Consider the following 25,573-nt stretch of genomic DNA (forward strand, 5'->3'; position numbering starts at 1 on the left):
CACATGCACATACACACATACACAGATACCCTTACACACATGCACACTTATAGACATACACTCACTAACACACATGTGCACATATACATGTACACACACATATACACACAAGATTAGAATCTCATGTTCAAATCTCTGGATAGCACTGGGATCTTTGAACTAAAAGAAGAAATAAAATGATAAAGGCAAGAGACTAAGAAGGACACCTGCCCATCTTGCTCCAGCTCTTTTTGGGGGCGGGATAACACTAGCATCCCTTCTCACGGCCAGGTTTCAGCAAGTTTGGCAAGCACATGAGCACCACCATGTTCCCAATGCAAGACATTGCGGGAAGGAGCTCCTTGTTGGTAAGTTATCAGAACATATGGTAGAAAGGCAAAGAAATGTTGGCTTTCATTTTGATTTGTATTCTCAATTTTATTTATTTTTGAGAATTTCATACATGTATAAAGTGAAATATGATCTGTCCACACCATCTCCCCATCCAATTTCCCCACATCATCCCACCTCTCCCCCTCTACAGTATTGGATTTTTGTCTGTCTGCCCATCTGTTTTCGAGACAGACTTTGTCAATATCTGGTTGACCTTAAACTCTGGATCCTCCTGCAGATACAACATCCGGACAGATGAATATATCTTTCAGATGTTCTGAACCATGTTAGAGCTGTCTCTTCACAGATGATCCTGAGGTACGTCACACGACAGGGCTCCCACCCTCCATCCTTCTGCATTTCCTTGGTGTCTCTGGTCTTTCTGTCCTAAGATTACATTTCTCAGAGAACAGATGATATTGAATAACCTTCCTTGTCTTGGTTCAGCCCTTGCTCACTAGGGTACCTGACGTTAAAGACATCTGCAAGAGAAGGTCTATTTCATTTCTGTCATTCCACAGAATGCAAATTGCAGATGGACAGAGGGATTCCGGCAGAGGCAGTCATCTGTCGATGGGCTGCAGAGTGGGAAAGCACAGAACCTTCAGGAAACATAAGGATGGCCCAGGTGATAGAGGGTTCGGAAAGCATAAGCCCTAGTGCAGAACAGTGTTAGACCTTGATCTGACCTACAGCTCTCTATATTTTGTAAAGTTTCTCTATTTTGACTGAATTGCGACAACTCCAAAAAAAAAAAAAACAAAAAACAAAAAACAAAAAACAGCATTGTTGGTTTACATAACTAAAGTGGCTTGTTGGTCTACATGCTTGCCCTCCCCAGCCTCATAGCTGACTCAGACATAGCCTGACTCAGCAGTCACATGGCCTGAAATGTGTCCCCTTCCTGACCCCTACAGAAAGGGGCTCCTGCATACCACATACCTGAGCCCATGCCATGCTGCTGTTTGCTTGTCTGTGGTGATATTAACTATTCGAGTGCATACCTTACCTCAAGAGACAATCCACCTCCATTTTCCCACCTTGACTCCCAAACTCAAAACCTTTCACAGAATAGGTTTATTACTAAACCAGCAGAGTAGCAGGGGGAACCAGAGCAGTGTCTAATGGGACCAGAGAGCAGGTCTCAACAATAAACTGCTATCTTGCAAATTTCCCTCCAGAAATTTTGCAGATGCCTGGGTCCTTTTTAAGATGCAGGGATAAGGAGAGGTTCGGGATAAAAAGAGATCTGACACAGAAAGTTAATTCTTGAGAATACCTCCGGGTGACACTGCATGGTCAAGTTCATTTTGTAATGAATGAAGCCTGAATTGTTTGGGGTCACCCAATCTTTCTCATACAAAAACCAATATGGCTGTCTACACAGCTGTTTACTACACCTATTGCTGCTCAGGCCAAGGCCCAGACAGGAAATTTTCTAGAAGCCAGAGGAAAGGCAGTGCCCCCTCTTCCTTATGGGAGAGCTCCAGCTCAGAGCAAGTTCCCCAGACTTTCCCTTTACAAAGAAAATCCACATCACAGGAAGTGAAAACAACTCTCCTGCTCCCTTAAGTCAACCTTGTTGCCTTGTTAGAGACTCATGGTCTCCCTTCCCATTCTTGGACCTATATAGCCTTCAAGACTCACTGCAAAAGTCCACTGGGAAATACAGTGCCCATGCCTGTGATCCCAGCACTTGAGGCAAGAGGGTTATAGAAAGCTGAAGGGCAGCCTACAAGGAGTCTATGAATGAGAAGAATTTAAAGGACAGGTGTGGGAAAAATAGCGTGTTAATATATTTGCAAAATAAAATCTGTTACCATATCAGAAGCTATCCATCCTTACTCATGTCTGTCAACAGTACAATAATATTAAAAACTAATATTTTTGGCAGTCTTTTTTTTTTTTGTTGTTGTTGTTGTTGTTGTTATTTGTTTGGTTGGTTTCAGATGGTATCTTATTCTGAGGCCAGGGCAGGCTTAGACTTTAACCTCCTCAAACTCACAGCAGTCCTCCCAAGTGATGAGATAACAGGTCTTCACCACTAGGCCCAGCTTCTATGTGGTGTCTTTTACAAACAGAGTTATTTTTCATGATATTTAAGTATGTACGTCTGTGGGAGGGGTGGTACGTGCACAGAGTGGCGGTGCTTCTGGATGCCCAGGGCTGCGAGGCCTCCTGGAGCTGGAACTACAGGTGGCTCTGAACTTCCGACACGAGTGCTGGCAACTAAACCTGGGTTCTCTGCAAAAGCAGTAAGCGCTCTCAATCACTGAGTCAGGTCCCCTGCCCTTCTGTGACCTCATAACCTTGTTGTCATTAGGATGAAGTAGCTGGAGATGTTTTATAGAACTAGCTGTACTCCTGTGCCATTTCCTTTTGCTAAGTCCCATGGAGTCTGAATGTGTAATAGCAGCTGTGTTTCTGGGAACATGCAATTGTGTAACACGATTTCCCAAGAAGTTACCTTGGAAACTCTAGGACTCACGTTTAAAGGGAAGAGCTTAATGAGTGAATAGAATTTTTTGTAGCATGTTGAACATAGCCTTTTATTCCTTTCTGAGTAACATGGGTTCATGTGTGGGAGGGGGATGATGAGATCTACCCGACCCTCATCCTGCTGCAGAGGTTTGCTAGTCTTTGAAAGGCAGTTGTCCTCCAATAGTTCATTATGAACATTTCAGAGAAGCTCCTGACATCTGCCTACACTTTATTAATCATAAAAGTGAAATAAAAACCTTTCCAGGGAAACTCCACCTGGCTTCTTCTTGGTATCTGCACGGCCTGAACCCTCTGCAGTTGTGTGCTGGTTCACTCCTGTGTGGAAACTGCACATTGTGTAGAGAATTTAGTTAGACTTGCTCAAAAGCAGTTAAAGTAACAGAATTTCGTTGCTGCTGTCTAGCACCACTAAATATAATAACTCCAATGGTGAGCCCATTAAAATGCGTCAGAAACTTGACAATCCCTGCTGGCTATTGGAAAACAATTTCTTACTACTCTTAAAACATTAAGGCTCACAGTTCTTTTTGAGGAACTCTAAAGAGCAAACAAAGCCCTAAGTGGAAATATGACATATAATAGTATTTGGCCTCTTGGTCATTAAAAAAGAAATCACAGAATCATACAACATTGAGAACAGGGTTTGAGAACTATAGAAGTTGATCTTCAACTTCTGAAGTCTAACGATTCTGACTGTCTCATGAAAGGCAGCTTTTTATTTGACTTACTGAGGACATGTAGGCCATCTATAGTGAATCAGAAATTCAAAGTCATCGGTGGCTAAAGAGTTTGATAAAGGCCAGACTGAGCTACATAAGACATAAGACCGTGTCTTTAGAAATTAAAGCCCCAGAAATAAAAGAGTAAGCCAGTACTATCATACAGTCCTTGAGTACCACCATGAGGAAGCCTTGTTCTTAGGAATGAGAAGAATTATGTTGTCTCTCACTTCTGCAAATATCATCTAGTGGATGTAACAAACATAAAATCAGGATTTATACAAATTTTAATTTGAGCAAAATAAAATTATATAATGATGTAAAATCAGGATCATTTGTATTCATTGCAGGAGTTTTTAAAGAAGAGAATCCTTCTCTGGAAGGATCTGGACAAATCAGAGATGCAGACAAAGAATATATGACATACATAAAATGGAAATTAGCCATTCTCAATTATACATGATTATAAAGACAGAAAGTATATAGTGATAATACACACAATAAAATAATATAGTTTACATTGTTGTTATACATTAAATTTTCAAACATTCCAAACTTTATTCATCATGTAACAACCTAAGACATAAGACCTAAAACAAAATCTTAAATCTTGTAAATCACTTGACTAAAAGTCATTTGGATGCTTACAAGGCAGTGCCATGTACAAGCTGTTGTGTAGACAAGAGAGTCTAGCCTCCATCAGAACAGCAAGCCATGAACCAATGATTCCTCTATGTCTGTAGCCTGCAAGTTTATCACTGGTATCCACAGCTGACAAGAGTCACAATCCTGAGGCAAAATTCTACAGAAAACTGGAACCAATTATATAGAAGAAACAGAGATAGATAGATAGATAGATAGATAGATAGATAGATAGATAGATAGATGATAGACAGATAGATGGATAGATGGATTATGGTCAGATAGTAGATTCATAGGTAAAGAGAAGGGAATGAAGACATTACTATGAAAATTTGCTCACATGATTATAGAAGCAGAGACATCTCCGATCTGCTGGCTGAGGAAGAGAACTGGAAAAGATGGCGGTGTAATGTAGTCCCAGTTCTATGAGCCAAAGAGTGGGAAAGAAATACTGTAAGCCTGGCCCAAGTCCAAATTCTGAGAGCTAGGAGTGTTTCCTGGAAGGAATAGATGGAAGTTCTAGTTGGGAAGAAGGGATTCCCCCTGAGCTTTGTCTCCACAGGGACCTCATTATATTAGATGGTGCCCACCCACACTGATTGAGGAAGACCTCCTTTACACATTTTAGTGACTCAAATGCTAATCTCTTCCAGAAACAGCCTCACAAGCACAATGAAAAATAATGTTTTCCAGATATCTGAATATCCTTTAGCTTTCTATTTCACATGACCCATCATCTCCTGGGAAACATAAGACCCCATCAAACCAATAGTGTTATATTGAAGGCCCACACTCTTGAAGATCTTTATTCACCATCTAGTTTACTTAAATATGGGGTGGGCAAGCAGTATTTGATTAAAGTATTTTTAGGTAATATATTATGGGGTTATAGCTCTAAAAATACACTATATGCATATATTAAAGACCTTCAAACACAAGTTTTTATTCTTGCGTTCTGAGGAAAGATCTCATGATACAATCAAGGCCATCCTGGGACTCATGAAACTGGCTTCTGGCTCCTGATCCTCCTCACCCCTCTTGGCAGGTCAGGCACTGTCTTTGTGAGATTACTATGTGTGGAAGCATGGGACACCCTACCATAGCTTTTGGTGACTTTAGTTGCACCTCTTTTTTTCAATGAAACAACAGAAGTTACTCAGTAGAGGAAGGAGGAAATTAGGCAAGCCTCGATCTGAATACTACTATAACAATTCAAAACATTCAAACACTCAAATACACAGAAATATGCATGGCATAGTTGCATTTCTTGGCAAGAATGTGGTTGGGTGAGGACAAAAGAGGAGCAGAAACCTAGAGTGTCCACAAGTACATAAGAAGGAGGATACCAGGCAAGGTGACAGGTTCATCCTGTCCCTCTTTCTGAGGTAAGATCTAAAAAAACCTGAACGGAGCCTGAAATAGATGCTACAGTACAATGTACGAGGATGTGGTTTGGAGTGATGGCTGTCCACCAAAGCCTAGTTCAGTTTTGTTAGGCACTCAGTTACCTAGCTAACCAATACTTCCCAAACTCATTGCAATTGCACACAGTTTTATGACTAAGGTCTGTCCTTCTGAAGAGAAGTCTTGTGTGCCACTTGGGATCTAGGCCTGAGATAACAAGAACACATTCCTCTCTGTTCTCTTCTCCTTCCCACTGACTGAATCTTCCATATGGGACATTGTATCTGTCTCAGTAATACACAAGCACTGTCCTGGGAGAAGCAGAAAGATAGAAGAAACCCAGGTCCCTGAACTGGCATGTGGAGCTGATCTGCCATGCTGATCAAGATCATTGTATCCGGAACCCTATTTTTCACCACTGTGCACAGGGTGTCGGTTATAGCAGCTCAGCCTTGTAATGGATAACTTGGATAAGAAAGCACATTATGAAGGAAAAGTTATGTCTTTCTTTAAAGTATTTTTTAATATTTATTTATTTTGTATATGAGTATACTGTCACTGTCCTCAGATACACCAGAAGAGGGCATCTGAACTCATTACAGATAGTTGTGAGCCACCATGTGGTTGCTGGGATTTGAACTCAAGACCTTTGGAAAAGCAGTCAGTAGCTCTTAACCGTTGAGCCATCTCTCCAGCCCCTAATGCAGATTGGTTATCCCTTCTCTGAAGTGCTGTGACTAAAAGATTTCATGTTTCTTTTCTTTTTGGGAAATGTGTGTGTGTGTGTGTGTGTGTGTGTGTGTGTGTGTGTGTGTGTATGTGATGAGATATTGGGGGGCAGAACCCACGCCTACATGTGAAACTCATTTATGTTTCACATGCATCTTATGCACCTTAGCCTGAAGGTGGTTTTATTCCGTGTTTTTGGAATGTCTGTTCTAACTTGCCCCACAGGTCAGATATAATATCCTGCCAGTTCTCTGGTGTTTGCACACCTGGTCCCAGCTGGTGACGCTGTTTGGGAAAGTTAAGGAACCTGTAAGAGGTGGTGGACCTTCCTAGAGTAAGTGTGTAACTTGGGGTGATCTTGAAGGCTTTACAGTCCAGCCTACTTGCTTCCCTTTCTGATGCCTGTGCTCAGGAAGCTTCTGTGTGCTCCTCTCGCCTTCTCTGCCTGTTGCCAGGATGGTCTCTTCTATCCCCATGGAAGTCAAACCTTTTCTCCCCTCAATTGCTTCTTCTCAGGATAATCTGGGCATCAGAGACAGATGCAAGAAAAAACACAAATCTTAATTTTCCTCAGCTACTTTATATTCACCATTCCAGTCCAAATCAAATCTTTTTTTTTTCTTTTTTCTGTTTTTTGGAGCTGGGGACCGAACCCAGGGCCTTGCGCTCGCTAGGCAATCGCTCTACCGCTGAGCTAAATCCCCAACCCCCCAAATCAAATCTTAATAAATCCACCATTATGGATAATGCTAGCTAATACTATGGATGGACAAATATAATTTCTAAGTTAATTAACTTGACAAGGCTGCGAGTCAGAACGGGAAACAAAGTCAGTGACTCTCAGAAGTTTCTATACCCTCCAAAACAAGTGGACTTCCTACCAAAAGTAGTTTCCCGTTTCCTGTCAGTGGTGATGCTAACAGTTTCATAGGAAATTAGACAAAACTGGTTGTGTTAGCCTAGATACATTGCATAAATAAAACTTCTCTGATAATATTTTTAATTTAGCAGATTTTTTTTAAGCCTGAAGGTGGAACGAGACATGATCAGGGCATTTGCTAACACGACTTTTTTTTATATTTAGTCAGTCATCTCTTGGCCAAGGCTAACTCTGTTGAACAAGCCTACTTAAGATGGTCCCCATCCCTTCCTCCTCACAGGATCCTGGTCTATGCACTTCCTGTTGACATTGTGTAGAGAATAGAACAGGTGACTATACATGGAGATGTAAGTGATTCATAATAAGACATAAAGGGCACAGCTTTGCATATGCATTTGAACAAATAATTAAGACTGGATCTGTGGAAGACCTAGAATTTTGATATAAGAATGTCCTGGGAAGGCTCATTGCCCCAGTGTAGGGGAATGCCAGGGCAGGGAGGAGGGAGGGAGTGGGTGGGTAGGTGGGGGAGCATCCTCCTAGAAGCAGGGGGAGGAAGGATGGGATAAGGGGTTTCCAGAAGGGAAACCAGGAAAGGGGATAACATTTGAAACGTCAATAATTAAAAAAGTTAGCTACCTTATGACTTTGGGTTTTATATTTTAAAAGGCAAGTATAGGAAGAGGACAGGAAAAATCTTTATCCTTACTGCAGTAACAGTTTCATCAATACAACGTTTTCTATTTTAAGGTAATAACCTGGCTGGGAAACCCCTGTGAACCTGTCACAGACGGGGAATTCCCCCTGTTAAAATGGTTGAAGTTCCTATTGTCCTTCCAGAGGATCCCAGTTCTGCTCCCTATGCCCACACAGTGGCTCAGAACTACCTGTAACTCTAGCTCAGGGGCCCCAACACCGTCTTCCGACCTCCATGAGTACAAGGTGCTCATGTGATACACATGCATACATTCAGGCAAAACATACATACACATGAAAAGATGATTTTGTGAACAGCACAAAAGCATGTCAACATCTTGTCAGAGTGGGAGACAGCTTTCTGTTTATTCCTTAGCACCTTCAAATAGTTTTTAAAGATCATATTCCCAAGAAGACACTCGATGTCACTCACATTCAACCCTGGAAGCTGCATTCCTCCTGTGGTCAGCTGAACTGTGTAATGCGATCTTTGGTTATTTGAGGTTAAAGGAAGCCTGTGGTCACGGCTGCTTCAGCTGAGTCGAATGGGCATGGGGAGAATACTAAGGCCCGATTGTCTTCAGCCAAGTCCTGTGTCAGTGCCCAGCCTCACTGATGGCAGACTTTTGTAAGGAACATTGCATCACACTAAGTCTGAAGAAGGATGAAGACCAGAGTCAGAAGAGCCCGCCACCCAAATGTCTTAAGTAGACACACAGCTTAGCTAATGTAGTTACAGGCCAGTGGTCGTAATTCACACAGACTCATACTAAAACAGTGTGCAGGTTAGAACTACACACTCACTGGACTCACAAGCAGAAATAACTACGCTCGAACACACTTACCTAACTTAAAGTAGTAAACAGATTTCGCATGAATAAAAGGACCTAAACAGTCCAGAAGCACATCGTGATTTTCATCTTTCCAATACCTTACACTTGAGATATATAAAGATATGCAAACTTTGACTAAATAATGAATATTTGCACACTGAAAGCTTTCACCTTTAAAGTCTGCCTATTTAGCCCCCATTTAATCTTCTATAGCACATTCTTATTTTAGCATTTCACGATTAAGCGCTTTTCCTTGAGGATGCCACCTGCCTAGCTGGGCCTTAGCACATCTGCCCATTCTGTTCTCCAGTGATATACTTGGAGAAGGGGAGGGGTGGGGAAGGCTAAAGTTCCCTTTTGCTCCACAAACTTGATATTTACAAGCAAACAATAGGTCCTCCTGGATTTGAAAAAAAAAAAAGTCCAAAAACTCCTAATACTTTTGGAAAATTAAGGTTATAAATCATGTAATTGTAGCACAGAATTTTTATATCACCAAAGCTGCCTGATGCTCATGTGCTAGCTCTTCCTCGGTGTGTGTGTAAGATACACTACAAATAGAGACATAGTTTAATATAAATAAAAATGATATTATAATTTTATGCTTTAACAAGGTCATCTTAGCTATTTTATGATATTATTTTTAAAGGTTTATTTATTTATTATTTATATAATGTTCTGCCTGCATGCCTGCACACCATAAGAAGGCACCGGATCTTGTTACAGATGGTTGTGAGCCACCATGTGGTTGCTGGGATTTGAACTCAGGACCTCTGGAAGAACAGCCAGTGCTCTTAACCTCTGAGCCATCTCTCCAGCCCATTTTATGATATTATTAATTCAACATATTTTAACTGCCTTAGTGAAATTGCAAATTTTCCTTCAGTGTATGAAGAAGCTATCTTAAAGTATGTATTAAAGATTAGGGTCATCGCTTCTCGGCCTTTTGGCTAAGATCAAGTGTAAAGATTAGGGTCAGTGAGTCTGCTTACTGGGTAAAGGCGACTGCTGTGCAAACTTGGTGACCTGAGTTTGACCAGCAGAATCCACCACAAAGGTGGAAGGAGCAAGGGGCTCCACAAGTGTTCTCTCTCTCTCTCTCTCTCTCTTACACACACACACACACACACACACACACACACACACACACACACACACCAAATAAAAAAATTAAGGTATACATTTAAAAGTGAGAGAATAAAAACATAATTTTCTTTTTTTTTTTTAAAAGATTTATTTATTCATTTATTATATATAAGTACACTGTAGCTGTCTTCAGACACACCAGAAGAGGGCATCGGGTCTCCTTACAGATGGTTGTGAGCCACCATGTGGTTGCTGGGAATTGAACTCAGGACCTCTGGAAGAGCAGTCGGGTGCTCTTAACCGCTGAGCCATCTCTCCAGCCCAAAACATAATTTTCTTAGAAAACTAGTATATTCTTATGTTCGCATATCTCCATATTTTGTGTTTTTTAATTGGTTAGTTGGTTGGGTTGGTTGGTTGGGTTTTGTGGGGGAGGGGCTTTTATTTTGTTTTGAGACAAAGTTTTCAATATGTTGCTCTGTGTAGTCTGGGATTCTCCCTGCTTCTAGGCAATACCATGCCCAGCTACAACGGCTACTTTTTCATTTCATTATTCTTTTAAGACTATTGCCACTCTTCTATCAAGATGAAGTTTTTCTTCCCCCTCTTTCCCTTTCTTTTGCTTTCCTGATTGAACAGGATCAATTCAAGCTCTCCTCAAACCCCAGCACTTGGGCCTCAGGAGTTTAGTGCCGAGATCGCAAGTGCTCAAGCACTTGCCGCCTGCCCTTGACTTTTCTTTTGAGTTCCACTGTGGACTGACTTTGTGTCTGATGTGCTACGTTCCTTAGTATTTGTAGGTTTTGCCCCTCCCCCGCCCCCCTTTTTGGAGATAGGGTCTTGCAGCACTGGGTGACCTAGAATTCTGTGTGAACACTGCATGAAAGGGGGAAAAAACAAGAGAGACAACAGATGAAATCTTATTTTCATTTAGATGAATTTTAATGATGGATTTTTTCAATATTAGAGTTCATCCACAAATGAAATTAAAATTAAGTACTTTCTTAAGAAAATAGATTTTTATACCAACACACCCTTGTGCTCTAAGCTGAAACCATCAGTGGATGGTGTTTGGGAGCCACCTGGTGGCGCATTCGCTCTCTGCAGCATGGGATTTTATCAGCTAGGACAAGGGCCTGACACCAAATACCAGGGAGCACACCTGCTTAGAGGCTATATAATACCAAAACACAGAACGTGACTACATGCATAGCACATGCTTTCAAATACATAGATAGTTCCTTTTGCTGCTCTCAATTACTCTCTAATAGTGAAAAAAATTGAAAGTAGAAAGTTAAAAAATAATCCAGGGCTTGACGAGAAGGCTCCGTTGTTAAAAGCGCTGGTTGTTCTTCCAGAGAACCTAGGTTTAATTCCCAGAACGCACATGGCAGCTCACAACTGTAACTCCAGTCCCGGAAGATCTAGCAGCCTCACCCAGACAGGCAGGCAAAACATCAACGCACATAAAAAATAAATAAAACTTTTAAAAAAATTTAAATCCAAAATGTGGCTGTAGCTCAGTTGGTAGAATGCTCGCCAAGCATGCATGAAACTCTGGGTTCCAATACAGTAATATCTAAAATGGGGCATGGCGGCACACATCAGTAATTCCAGCACTCAGGATCATAAGGATCGGAAGCTCAAGGTCATGTTGCTACCTAGTGGGTTTGAGGCTGCCCTAGGCAACACAAGACCTGTCTCAAAAAAGAAAAATCCAGTAATGATTTATTAATTTTTAAAAGTTAAGACAGAAACTCATTTTTTCGTGGCATTTTCATAGAAATTTTGTTTTGTTTAGTTTTGTTTTTGTGCCGGCCCCACTGCCCTTCCCCACCCACTACCACACCACAACACACCCCTTCCCTTCTTTCTTTTGCTAGTCTCTCTCCTTTACCCACAGCCTCTTTTCTGCTTTCATGCCTCATGTATTCCATTAATCTCCCTTTTATCCCCTCTAACCTCCCTTAAGATCCAGTCTTCCAGTCAAAGGCGGCAGATTCAGTGGCAGGGGTATGGCGTTCCCGGACCTTGGCTGCAGCTCACCTCTGGCTGCTGTACAAAGGTCTCGTCCTCACCCTCCAGTCCTCACTGTGGCCCACCAGGTCCCAGAGGCCACTGCTGCATCACCCCAGGCTCAGTGCCCGCAGACAGTGGAGGTACCTCAGGGAGCACATGTGGGCTTGTTACCAGGACAAGTCTAGGCCGGTGCATAACTTTCTGCCACAAAGTCTACAGCTTCCTTAACCCAGCAGCCGTCTACGCCAACAATGACATCTGCCCGAGTGACATCTGAAGTCTGTGGCTTTGACTATGACGACACACTGACCAGTATGCGGACGCGCTTCACCCTGAGATCATCAATGTCTCCCCGAACATCCTGATCGAGCATACTCATACCCTGCGCGGATTCAGAATTACAATGACCCCAGCTGGGCCATCGGTGACCTGCACTATGACATTTAGAAGAGTTCCCTGGTGAAAATTGATGCTTTTCATTATGTACAAGTGACTGACCTTATATGGTGGCACCCAGCATATGACACTATAATAGATGAGTGGCTTTTGGCAAGAGCCCATTCATCAAGCAATTCATGGACATCTTCTTACTGCCAGCGATGCCACTGCTGCCCTGTATGGTAGGTAGATTACTTTCTGGGCCACAGCCTGGAGTTTGATCAAGTATACCTCTCCAAGGATGTGAGAGATGGCGCCCAGGATGTGAAGGGCCTCCTGTACCAGTGGGTTGAGCAAGACATGGCAAAGTATATCCTGAGAAGGGATGAAACATTTGCAGTCCTGAGCCACGTGCTAGCCATGTAAAACATCTGTTGCTCATCACCCTTCCGCTTTGTGGACAAGGGCATGCGGCGCATGCTAGGTCCTGATTGGCTCTAGCTCTTCAATGTGGTCAGCATCCAGGCAGACAAGCCAGGCTATTTCACTGCCTGGCAGAATCTTTTAGAAAAGCGTGATGAGTAAGGCTTCTCTCCCCTGGGACTGTGTCACTTTCCTGGAAAAGGGCCAGTATCTATCGGCAACCTTTTTGACTTTCTTCGTCTGACAGAATGGCAAGTGCTGCGTGTGTTCTACTTTAGTGACCACTGCTATGAGGACATGGCAGATCTCATGCTATGGCCTGGCAGGCACCCAGGAGCCCTCCTCTCTGAGCTAGAGCATGAGATCTGCATCATCAACATACAACAGTAAGGACACTGTTGGCCCCGCCACAGGTGCTCACTGGATGGCTAGAGCGTGTGCAAATTTGCCAGGATGCAGATGCCTGGCTGTGTGGATGAAGGAGCCACAAGAATCGAGATGCATCACCCTATTCAACGCTCCGTTTGGGAGCATCTCCCACACCTTCCATAATCCACTTTTCCAGAAGCCTTGTATACTTCTCTGACCTGTACATGGTCTCAGCTGTGTGTTCACTACCATATGGTCACTGTCTAGCCATGCCACATACCCCTGCAGCCTGAGGTGCCCCTCTGGATGGACAAGTTCTGCACTGACTACATGGAACTACCCATTCTTGAAAAATGGCCCACATTCCCTGGAGACACTTTTACTGTCTTGGACAGACCATTCCTTTTAGCCCCAGCTACCTTGACAAGCAACAAAAGTAGTCTCTTTTTTTAAAAAAATCTCATTTTCCTCTCCCATGGTCCACTTCATATCTCTCTGTCTATCTCTGTCTCTGTCTCTCTGTCTTTGTGCCTCTCTCTCCGTATAGGATACCCACTTCACAGAAAATGTGGTATTTATTTCTTTGAGTATTGGCTTTTTGCACTTAACATGATGATTTCCACTTGTGTCAATGAATTTCATGCCAGAGGACAACTTCGTGGAGTCTATTAGCTTCCTCTGGAAATTCTTCATCAAGCATCTCTACCTAGTTAGCCACCTTGCCCAGTTTACATTTTCTTTACATTGAATAAAATTCCATTGTGCATGTACCACATTTTCTTCATTTATTTTTCTGTGAATAGTGCAGCAATAAAAAATGATATGCAAATATCTCCGAGATACCACTTAAGAGTTCCTTGGCATATTCCGAAGGGACCTGCCATGTGGTCGGTCTAACTTGATTTCTAAAGTGGCTGCTCTAGTCTATAAAGATACCTGTGCCACCACACCCTCATTGATAGTTCAACCATTTGTTACCATTTGCTTTCTTGTTTGCAGCAATTCTAACTGGGGTTCAATGTCACCATAGAGCAGTTTTAGCATGCTGATGGCTAAGGATGACAAACATTTTTTTTCAAATATTTACTGGCCATTTGTAGTTCTCTTAAAAATGTCTGATAAGTTCATTAGCCCATTTATAGATTGGATTACTTGTATTTTTTTAGATTTATTTATTTATTATGAGCAGTGTTCTGCCTGCATATATGCCTGCATTCCAGAAGAGGGCACCAGATCTTATTATAGATGGTTATGAGTCACCATGTAGTTGCTGAGGATTGAACTCAGGACCTCTGGAAGAGCAGACAGGTCTCTTAACTGCTAAACCATCTCTCTTACCCCACATCAATACTTTTTTTTTTCAGAGCTGGGGACGGAACCCAGGGCCTTGCGCTTGCTAGGCAAGCGCTCTACCACTGAGCTAAATCCCCAACCCCACATCAATACTTCTTGAACTGTTCCACAAGACAGAAAGGTAAGGAACACTACCAAATTCTTTCTGTGATCCCGGTGTTACCCTGACACCAAAACTGGATACTGACAAAAAAACAACAGGAAGAAAACTATAGACCACAGTGAGTACACGTAAACATTCCCAGTAACATTCTTGCAAACTGAGTTCAAGGACACACTGAGAAGATGAGGACCAAGCTAGTTTCACTCCAGGGATGCAGATGGGGGCTAGAGAGATGACTCAGCAGTAAAGAGAGCTAGAATTCTGTTCCTGGTAACCACTCAAGGTCTCATGACTGCCTCTAGCTCTGGCTCCAGGGGATCCAACACCATCTTCTGGCCTCTGGAACCACCCATACACATATAGAATGCACACACACACACACACACACAGAGAGAGAGAGAGAGAGAGAGAGAGAGAGAGAGAGAGAGAGAGAGAGAGAGAAAGAGAGAGAGAGAGAGAGAGAGACAGAGAGAGAGAGAGAGAGCAAGCTGGGGTGGCAGGCAGTCTTTTTATATGCAGCCCACACCTGACGACTGTGGCAAATAATTACCTAAGCAGTTGCTAGGTTCCTGAGAGGAGCCTAGTCGAACTGCAGTAACACAGGGCAGAATGGACTCAGTATTGAATTCTCTTTTTTTTTTTTTTAAGTTTTTTGTTTTTTTGGTTTTAGACAAGGTTTCTCTGTATAGCCTTGCCAGTCCTGGAACCCTGTTTTGTTTTGTTTTTTAAGATTTATTTATTTATTATATATAAGTACATTGTAGCTGTCTTCAGACACACCAGAAGAGGGCATCAGATCCCATTACAGATGGTTGTGAGCCACCATGTGGTTCCTGGGATTTGAACTCAGGGCCTCCGGAAGAGCAGTCTGTGCTCTTAACCACTGAGCCATCTCTCCAGCCCAGTATTGAATTCTCTTAAACCCTGAAGGAAGAGCTAACATCAATACTTTTTTTTTATAGATTTATTTTTTTGTATGTGAGTGCTCTATCTACATGTACATCTACACACTAGAAGAGGGCATCAAATCCAGGTATAGATGATTGTGAGCCACCATGTGGTTGCTGGGAATTGAACCATCTCTAGAGTGTGGAAATTTGATTCTGCTTTGCATGAATGAAAGTTTCCTCAATATTCACATTGTTTTTTTCTATTCCTTTTTATGTCCTCATATTAATTGGTAAGAAAGTTAAGTCAAACATGCAAGAACAGATCCTTTCTCAATGTGATTTTAGTTTACTATGCATTTGTCAAAGCAGGTCCCGAATGAAGTACCACATCAATTCCACAAACTCTTTCTGTGATTCCAGTGTTACCCTGACACCAAAACTGGATAAGCACAAAAAACTACGCCAAAGAATGACGCCCTGGACTCAGAGAGTATGTAAACGCAAAAAGTGTTTTATTCTGCAGAAGTCCAGCATGCTGGGGTCTCCCCATTACCAAGATAGAGAAACAAGTGAGCTTCAAAGGCTCCATTTAAGGCACATTGGAATTCCTAGGTAGGTGGCTTTATCTTACTCTTAAGGACACTCTGGAACTATTACTGAGGTGTGAAGGCTGGAGCCTGGGGTTTTTTCTATTAGTAACTGACTTAGTCTCCTTGACTGCCAATTTGAAGTCTGTCATGGAATCAGCCTAACCTTTTCAATAACACTGAGCAACAATGGGCAACAGGCAACATGAGGTTCTGACTCTAAGGGACAAGAGCTAGCAAAGCCCAGATCTAGTGATTTGTAAATGTCCTTCCACTGAGCACTGGGCTCTGTTCTTCCATCAATTAGAAATCAGAAATGTACTAAGAAGGTTAGGGCATAGCAACTGCTGTTTCCAAAAGTACACCGTTTCCGCTAATCCATCATGTGAACAAAATTCCCTATTATTCTAAGAGTATGAGATGCTTTTCTGCCCCACTGTCCCCCCGGACAGAGTCTTGTGTATCGTGCACAGCTCGGTTTTTCTTGTCCAGTTCTTTGTCATTGCCAAAACCATTTTCATCATTGGTTCCCCTACCCCAGCACTGGGTATTGAACACAGCAACATACACATATTTTCTAGGCAAATACTTTACCACTGATAAGTTCCCAGCCTTTTATATCATTTTATGTTGAGTCAAGGTCTAATGGAAACCATGACAGAAAACCACACTGGTCAAAGTGCAAAGATCTATTGATAATGAGTGCCCAGCCCCAACAGATACATCTACCACTGAACTCCTGGACCTAAGGCTAAGAGAACATTCTAGAAGACGACAGCAGAAAGATTGTAAGAACCAGAGAACCAGGAGCTCTGCTGTGAGAGTGTATCTCCTAGACTACACATATGCTACCTCAATGGTATGGTTGCCAGAACAAGACCTAAACAATGACAGCACCAGTAGACATGCTAATGTGGGGGGGGGGCAGGATCTCAAAGACCTACGAGCAACTGATGACTGCAAAGAGAGGGAGGACTCTCTTTTCTAGGGATTGAGCCCCCTGATTGGTTATTCAATACATAGTGGTCAGCCTGGAATCATACACTGAACTGGGTTCAGCAGGTTGTATTTATATATTGATGTGCATATTCATATGTAAAAATAATAAAGAAAATCAGGCCATCCATTTGAGCAGGAATGAGAATATTGGGAAGGAAAACAAAGAGGAGAAATTATATAATTAATTATATTTTAATTACAAATTTTAAAAAATCATTTTTGATCCTCCTATGTCAGCCTCTTGTAGTAGGGATTACAGGTCTGTGCTAGCCTGGGACACATGAAATTCTGTTCACCCCCCTTCCCCAAAATGCTGGTGTCTCCAAAACAAAGCTGTCTTGGAAGCATGAGGACCTGAATTCCATCTCCTGAATCCATGTTAAAAATAAAACAAATCAGTAAGCAGCTGGGCACAGTGATGCACACTGATGATCCCAGCACTGGAAAGACAAAGTCAGGTGAGTCCCTGGGGCTCACTGTCCATCAGGCTTAGTCTAAATTAGCAAACTCTAGGCCAATTAGAAGCTCTGTTTCAAAGGGTAAGGTACAGACTTGAGATATGGGTCAGAGGTTAAGAGCATTTGTGGTCTTGTAGACCAAGGTTCTGGTCCAGCACCTATATAACGGCCTGCAACTGTTCTTAACCCCGGTTTCAGGGAGCCTGCTGCTCTTCGTTTCCTCTGTAGGTACCAGACATACATGCAGGCAAATTGGTCATCCACATAAAATATAAATTAATTAACATTTAAGATTTAAGTGAATTAGCTCCTGAGATTTCCTTCCTGCCTCCACAGTATAGTAGGTGTCCTTGTACATGCATCTGCACATGCAGAGAGCATAGAAACTTAACTATTCTGCTCTTGACGCAGTATTTCCTAGAAATAGATCTTAAAGAAAACATACAAAATATAAACATTATAGAATAGAAGATGTCAAGCATTATAAAAGTGGTTGATGGGTGATCAGGGGTCTATTTGGTAGAACAGCTACCAAAATGTTTAAGAACACAAAGCTGAGCCTAGCAGCCCACAACTCTATTCCAGCACTCAGGGTCAGACACAAGAGGATCGTCACAAGTTCAAGGCCAGCCTGGTCCGTAAAGTAAGTTCTGGGCCAGGCAGGGTAGGGAGTAAAAACCAAACACAAATTATCAATACACATGGATAAAATGTAAAAGAAGCCGTGCATGCAAGAGAAAGGCTGATTTGCCGTGGTGCTTGGGTTGCTTTCAAATGGTTTAAGTTGAAGTTGTTTGACAGGTAATGAGGGTTTCCTGAAGCCAGAACTGACTTCGGATTCATTATGGAGTTGAGGCTGGTCTTGACTCCTTATCCTCTGGCTCTACTGGTGAGCACTGGGATTGCTACTGTGCTCCGCCATGCCTGACTCTAGAACAGGGTTGAGCACCAGCATTAACTGGTACCAGTTGTAGGGCCTTCATCAGTTTTCCTTTCTGTGCAGGCTGTCCCCTCAAGGTACAATGAGAAGGCAACTGCTTTCTATGCTGCTGCTGCTGTAGGAAGTGAGCAGAGCATTTGACACCATGCCTAGCACAGAAGAACAGCTGGGTACGTATGTAGGATTCCAGATGTTAGTCTCTGTATTTTTAAACTGTTTCTGCCTTGTTAGCGCTAATTCTAGCCACATGTTCAGTATGAAGGCATGCAATCTTATGTCATGATCCTGATCATGATCCGAGAAATCTGAAAAGAAATCTCGGTTGTGAGGTGAATGGCTTGAGGAATGATGCTGCATCTCTTCATTTTCTTTTAACCAAGTCATAAATCTAATTGCAAAATCAAAAAAAAAAATCTCATTCACACCTCTGCTATCAACTCCCAGATCTCAAATTGAGCCCCATTCACACAGTACATTCAGGGGTCATTAATGAGTGAACAGCAACAACAAATTAGAGAAATAATGTGATACGAAGAAGTGGAGACTTACCACAGCCACGGTCACTGCCTTCCAGAAGCTTCTAGGCATTGTAGTTTGCTAAGGACTTTGGAAGCAGAAAATTGTAGAAGATGTTTCTCTATTTTCAGGTCTGCAGCTGATTTTTTTCAAATGTCTTTCTTTGGTTAGCTCAGAGGCAAAATAAGAAACGATAGTGTGCAAACATCTCCCTCAGGTTTGCAGTGTCTCATTATACATTAAACCTATCTCAAAATGCCGCTCTAGTTATGCATCTGTGGGGGAAGTATTGTCTTCCCCCAAGGCATGCTCTTTCTTTGGTCAGATAGGAGATTCGAGGGGGTGGGGTGGGACTAGAAAGACAATTTTTGTTTTCCTAGTAGTGGGAGTCAAGTACGCACTGAGGAAATATTTGTCATGCTTGCCACATTTTTGTCATAGCCTTGTCTAACAGAAGCAGGGGCCAGCCTAGATGAGAGAAGAATGGCTGCTGTGTATGGCAGCAGGGAAAGTGCCCTGGCTGCCCGACTCTCTTCCAGGACTGCCAGGACAATCTTTGTAAACACAGCTTTGCTATCCTGCGTAATTCAGGATTTTTCTTTTCTGCTTCTTTGTTTGATGTTTATTCTGTTGTTATTGATTGCCTTTATTTTTTTTTTTTGAGGAAAGGTTTCTTGATGTAGCTGAGACTGTCCTCAAACTTAAGAATCTCTTGAGTGCTAGTTATCCAAGTATGTACCACCATAACTAAACTTCACATTTTCTTGAAGTCTTTGTAGACTGCTTGACATTCATGGTTTCCAACCAGCCTCCAGGATTTCTCCTCCCAAAGCACCTATCTTAACTAGGGTTTTACTGCTGTGAACAGACACCATGACCAAGGCAAGTCTTATAAGATCAACATTTAATTGGGGCTGGTTTAGAGGTTCAGAGATTCAGTCCATTATCATCAAGGCAGGAGCATGGCAGCATCCAGGCAGGCATGGTGCAGGAGGAGCTGAGAGGTCTACATCTTCATCTGAAGGCTGCTAGGAGAAGACTGACTTCCAGACAAGTAGGACAAGGGTATTAAAGCCCAGGCCCACAGTGATACATCTACTCCGACAAAGCTACACCTCCTAATAATACCACTCCCTAGGCCTAGCATATACAAACCATCCCACTCCCTCCTCCCTCAGGCACATGAGTCTATGGGAGGAGGGGGGCATACATATAATTTTTAAAAAGTACATTTATTGCAACTTCAAAACTCCCCATAGCCTATAGCAGTCTCAATAATGTTAAAAGTGCAAAGTTCAAAGTCTCTTCTGAGATTCATCCAATCACTTAACTGTAAGCCCCAAAGCAGGACAGAAAACCAGCTGGGAATACTCCAAACTCTGCATCTCTGTGTCTGATGTCAAAGCAGTCTTCAGATCCTTTTTTCATCTTTGTTGACTGCAGCAAACTTGTTTCTCCTGGGCTGGTTCCACTTCCTGCTAGCAGCTTCCCTCAGCAGATAGATCATGGCTCGGATATCGTTAACATCTTGGGGCCTCCCAGTCAACTAACATCACAGCTTCTTCTTCTTCTTTTGTTTAATAGACTTTGTTGTCTGGTTAAGTCTCATGAAGAACATTTGGGGTGGGGGACTCATAAGTAAAATTTTTAATTACATTTTAAATGTTATCCCATTTCCTGGCTTCCCCTCCCCCAACCCCCGCTTCTATCAGGGTGCTGCCTCACACACATACCCACTCCCTCCCAGACATTCCCCTACACTGGGACATCTAGCCTTGACAGGACCAAGGGCTTCCCCTCCCATATGCAGCTGGAGCCATGGGTCTGTCCATGTGTATGTAGTCTTTGGGTAGTGGTTTAGTCCCTTGGAACTCTGGTTGACAGGTATTATTGTTCTTATGGAGTTATAAGCCCCTCCAGATCCTTCAATCCTTTCTCTAATTGCTCCTACGGAGACCCCACTCTCAGTCCAGTGGTTTGCTGCTAGCATTCACCTCTGTATTTGTCATGCTCTGGCTGAGCCTCTCAGGAGAAAGCTATATCAGGCTCCTGTCACCGTGCCCTTCTTGGCATCCATAATATTGTCTGGGTTTGGTGGCTGTATATGGGATGCATCCCTATGTGAGGCAGTCTCTGGATGACCTTTCCTTCAGTCTCTGCTCCATATTTTGTCACTGTATTTCCTCTTGTGAATATTTTTGCTCCCCCTTCTAAGAAGGTCTGAAGCATCTACACTTTGGTCTTCCTTCTTCTTGAGCTTCATGCGGTTTGTGAATTGTATCTTGGGTATTCCAAGCTTTGGGGTTAATATCCACATATCAGTGAGTACAGTACATACCATGTGTATTCTTTTGTGATTGGGTTACCTCACTCAGGATGATATTTTTTAAGTTCCATCCATTTGCTTAAGAATTTCACAAAATCTGGGCTGGAGAGATGGCTCAGCGGTTGAGAGCACCCGACTACTCTTCCAGAGGTCCTGAGTTCAATTCCCAGCAACCACATGGTGGCTCACAACCATCGGTAAAGAGATCCGATGCCCTCTTCTGGTGTATCTGAAGACAGCTACAGTGTACTTATATATAATAAATGAATAAATCTTTAAAAAAAAGAATTTCACAAAGTCATTGATTTTAATAGCTGATTAGTATTCCATTGTGTAAATGTACCACATTTTCTATATCCATTCCTCTGGTGAAGAACATCTGGGTTCTTTTCAGCTTCTGGCTATTATAAATAAGGCTGCTATGAACATAGTGGAGTATGTGTCCTTGTTATATGTTGGAGCATCTTTTGGGTATATACCTAGGAGTGGTATAGTTGGGTCCTCAAGTAGTACTATGTCCAATTTTCTGAGGAACCTCCAGACTTATTTCCAGAGTAGTTGTACCAACATGCAATCCCACCAACAATGGAGGAATGTTCCTCTTTCTCCACATCTTTGCCAGCATCTGCTGTCACCTGAGTTTTTGATCTTAGCTATTCTGACTGGTGTGGGGTGGAATCTCAGGATTGTTTTGATTTCCATTTCCCTGATGACTAAGGATGGTGAACATTTCTTTAGGTGCTTCTCAGCCGTTCAATATTCCTCAGTTGAGAATTCTTTGTTTAGCTCTGTAGCCCATTTTTAAAAGGGTTCATTGATTCTCTGGAGTCTAACTACTTGAGTTCTTTGTATATATTGGATATTAGCCCTCGATCAGATGTAGGATTGGTAAAGATCTTTTCCCAATCTATTGTTTGCTGATTTGTCTTATTGATAGTGTCCTTTGTCTTAGAGAAGCCTTGCAATTTTCTGAGGTCCCATTTGTCCATTCTTGATGTTAAAGCATAAGCCATTGGTGTTTGTTCAGGAAATTTTCCCCAGTGCCCATGTGTTCAAGGCTCTTCCCAACTTTTTCTTCTACTAGTTTGAGTGTATCTGGTTTTATGTGGAGGTCCTTGATCTTGGACTTAAGCTTTGTACAAGGCAGTAAGAATGGATCAATTTGCATTCTTCTACATGCTGTCCTCCAGTTGAACCAGCACCATTTGTTGAAAATGTTATCTTTTTTCCAAAGGATGGTTTTAGATCCTTTGTCAAAGATCAAGTGACCATAGGTGTGTGGGTTCATTTCTGGGTCTTCAATTCTATTCCATTGATCTACCTGCCTGTCTCTGTACCAATACCATACAGTTTTTTATATAATACTATTTGAGGTTAGGGATGGTGATTCCCCCAGACGTGCTTTTATTGTTGAGAATAGTTTTTGCTATCCTGTGTTTTTTGTTATTCTAAATGAATTTGCAAATTGCTCTTTCTAACTCTGTCTAGAATTGACTTGGAATTTTGATGGGGATTGTTTTGAATCTGTAGATTGCTTTTGGCAAGATGGCCATTTTTACTATATTAATCCTGCCAATCCATGAGCATGGGAGGTCTTCCCAACTTCTGAGATCATCTTCAATTTCTTTCTTCAGAGACTTGAAGTTCTTATCATACAGTTCTTGCACTTGCTTGGTTAGAGTCACCCCAAGGTATTTTATATTATTTATGACTACTGTGAAGGGTGACATTTTCCTAATTTCTTTGTCAACCTATCATTTGAGTATAGGAAGGCTACTGATTTGAGTTAATTTTATATTCAGCCATTTTGCTGAAGTTGTTTATCAGCTATAGGAGTTCTCTGGTGGAATTTTTGGGGTCACTTAAGTATATTATCATATCATCTGTACATAGTGATATTTTGACTTCTTTTCCAATTTGTATCCCTTTGATCTCTTTTTGTTGTCTAATTGCTCTGGCTAGGACTTCAAGTAGTATATTGAATAGGTAGGGAAAGAGTGGGCAGCCTTGTTTAGTCCCTGATTTTAGTGGGATTGCTTCAAGTTTCTCTCCATTTAGTTTAATGTTGGCTACTGGTTTGCTATATATTGCTTTTATTATGTTTACATATGGCCTTGAATTCCTGATCTTTCCAAGACTTTTATCATGAAGGGGTGTTGAATTTTGTCAAATGTTTTCTCAGTATCTAATGAGATGATCACGTGTTTTTTTCTTTGAGTTTGTTTATATAGTACATTACATTAATGGATTTCCGTATATTGAACCATCCCTGCATCGCTGATGAAGCCTACCTGATCACGATGGGATGTGTTCTTGGATTCTGTTTGCAAGAATATTATTGAGTATTTTGGCATCCATGTTCGTAAGGGAAATTGGTCTGAAGTTCTCTTCCTTTGTTAAGTCTTTGTGTGGTTTAGGTATAAGTGTAATTGTGGCTTCATAGAAAGAATTGGGTAGTGTTCCTTCTGTTTCTATTTCGTGGAATAGTTTGGATAGTATTTGTATGAGATCTTCTACAAAGGTCTGAGAGAATTCAGAACTAAACCCATCTGGTCCTGGGCTTTTTTTGGTTGGGAGACTTTTAATGACTGCTTCTATTTCTTTAGAAGTTATGGAACTGTTTAGATGGTTTATCTGATCCTGATTTACCTTAAGTACCTGATATCTGTCTAGAAAATTGTCCATTTCATCCAGATTTTCCAGCTTTGTTGAGTATACACTTTTGTAGTAGGATCTGATGACTTTTTGGATTTCCTCAGTTTCTGTTGTTATGTCTCCTTTTTCATTTCTGATTTTGTTAATTTGCATACTGTATCTATGCCCTCCGGTTAGTATGGCTAAAGGTTTATCTATCTTTTGATTTTCTAAAAGAATTAGCTCCTGGTTTTGTTGATTCTTTATATAGTTCTTTTTGTTTCTACTTGGTTGATTTCCTGCCTTCTACTGCTCTTGGGTATAATTGCTTCCTTTTGTTCTAGAGCTTTCAGGTGTGCTGTCAAGCTATTAGTGTATGCTCACTTCAGTTTCTTTTTGGAGGCACTCAGAGCTATGAGTTTTCCTCTTAGCACTGTTTTCATTATGTTCCATAAGTTTGGGTATGTTGTGCGTTCATTTTCATCAAATTCTAAAAAGTCTTTAATTTCTTTATTTGTTCCTTGACCAAGTTATCATTGAGTAGAGCATTGCTTAGCTTCCATGTGTTTGTGGGCTTTCTGTTGTTTTTGCTGTTATTGAAGACCAGCCTTAGTCCGTGGTAATGTGATAGAATGCGTGGGATTATTCTATCATCTTGTATCTGTTGAGACCTGTTTTGTGACAGATGATATGGTCAGTTTTGGAGAAGGTATCATGAAGTGCTAAGAAGGTATATTATTTTGTTTTAGGATGAAATGTTCTATAAATATCTATTAAATCCATTTGGTACATAACTTCTGTTAGTTTCTCTATGTCTCTGTTTAATTTCTGTTTCCATGATCTGCCCATTGATGAGAGTGGGGTGTTGAAGTCTCTCACTATTAATGTATGAAGTGCAATGTGTGCTTTGAGCTTTAGTAAGGTTTCTTTTATGAACGTAGGTGCCCTTGCACTTGGAGCATAGATATTCAGGATTGAGAGTTCATTTTGGTGGATTTTTCCTTTGATGAATATGAAGTATCCTACGTTATCTTTTTTAATGACTTTTGCTTGAAAGTCAATTTTTATTTGGTATTAGAATGGCAACTCCAGCTTATTTCTTCGGGTCATTTGCTAACCAAATTTGTGATGAGGCTAATGAGTGATCTCAAATGGGCTGGAGAAATGGCTCAGCGATTAGGAGCCCTTGCTGCTTTTGCAGAGGACCTGGCTTTGGTTCCTAGCACCCAACCACCTGAAACTTTAGTCCCAAGGGACCTGATATCCTCTTCTGGTCTCTTCCAGCTCCTGAACATATGTGGGTACATTACTAAATACATAAATAATTGTTAAGAAAAATAAATGTATCTCTATAGTTCTTGGGAAAGAAATATGTCAACTCGGAATTCTACATTCAAAGAAAGGATTCTCTCATAAGCCGGAGGCTGTGGCTCATGCCTGAATCCCAGAACTTGGAAGGTGGTGGCAGAAGTAGTAAGAGGTTAAGGTCATTCTCAGCTATGTGGCATGTCCTAGGCCAATTTGGGTTGCATGGGACCCCATCTCAAAACAAAGGACAAAATCAAGCTTGCAACGAAGATATTAAAAATACAAAATTAAGTGTCAATCAAATGGTCTGGATCTCTGGGTGTGCCAAAGCAAAGTCTGCAGGTGGACCAGAATAGACCTTGGAACTCAGCAGACCTGGCCCTTTTGTTATTCAGAAAGGAGTTTGG

General features: G+C 41.7%; 1 pseudogene; it reads left to right on the top strand.

Annotated features, from left to right (window-relative positions):
• Window positions 1-305: 305 nt before the first annotated feature.
• Window positions 306-13,345, top strand: LOC103690485 (5'-nucleotidase domain-containing protein 2 pseudogene; annotated as a pseudogene).
• The last annotated feature ends 12,228 nt before the right edge of the window (window positions 13,346-25,573 follow it).

Source organism: Rattus norvegicus, chromosome 8, assembly GCF_021556685.1.
Source record: "Rattus norvegicus strain SHRSP/BbbUtx chromosome 8, alternate assembly SHRSP_T2T, whole genome shotgun sequence".
NCBI lineage: Eukaryota > Metazoa > Chordata > Mammalia > Rodentia > Muridae > Rattus > Rattus norvegicus.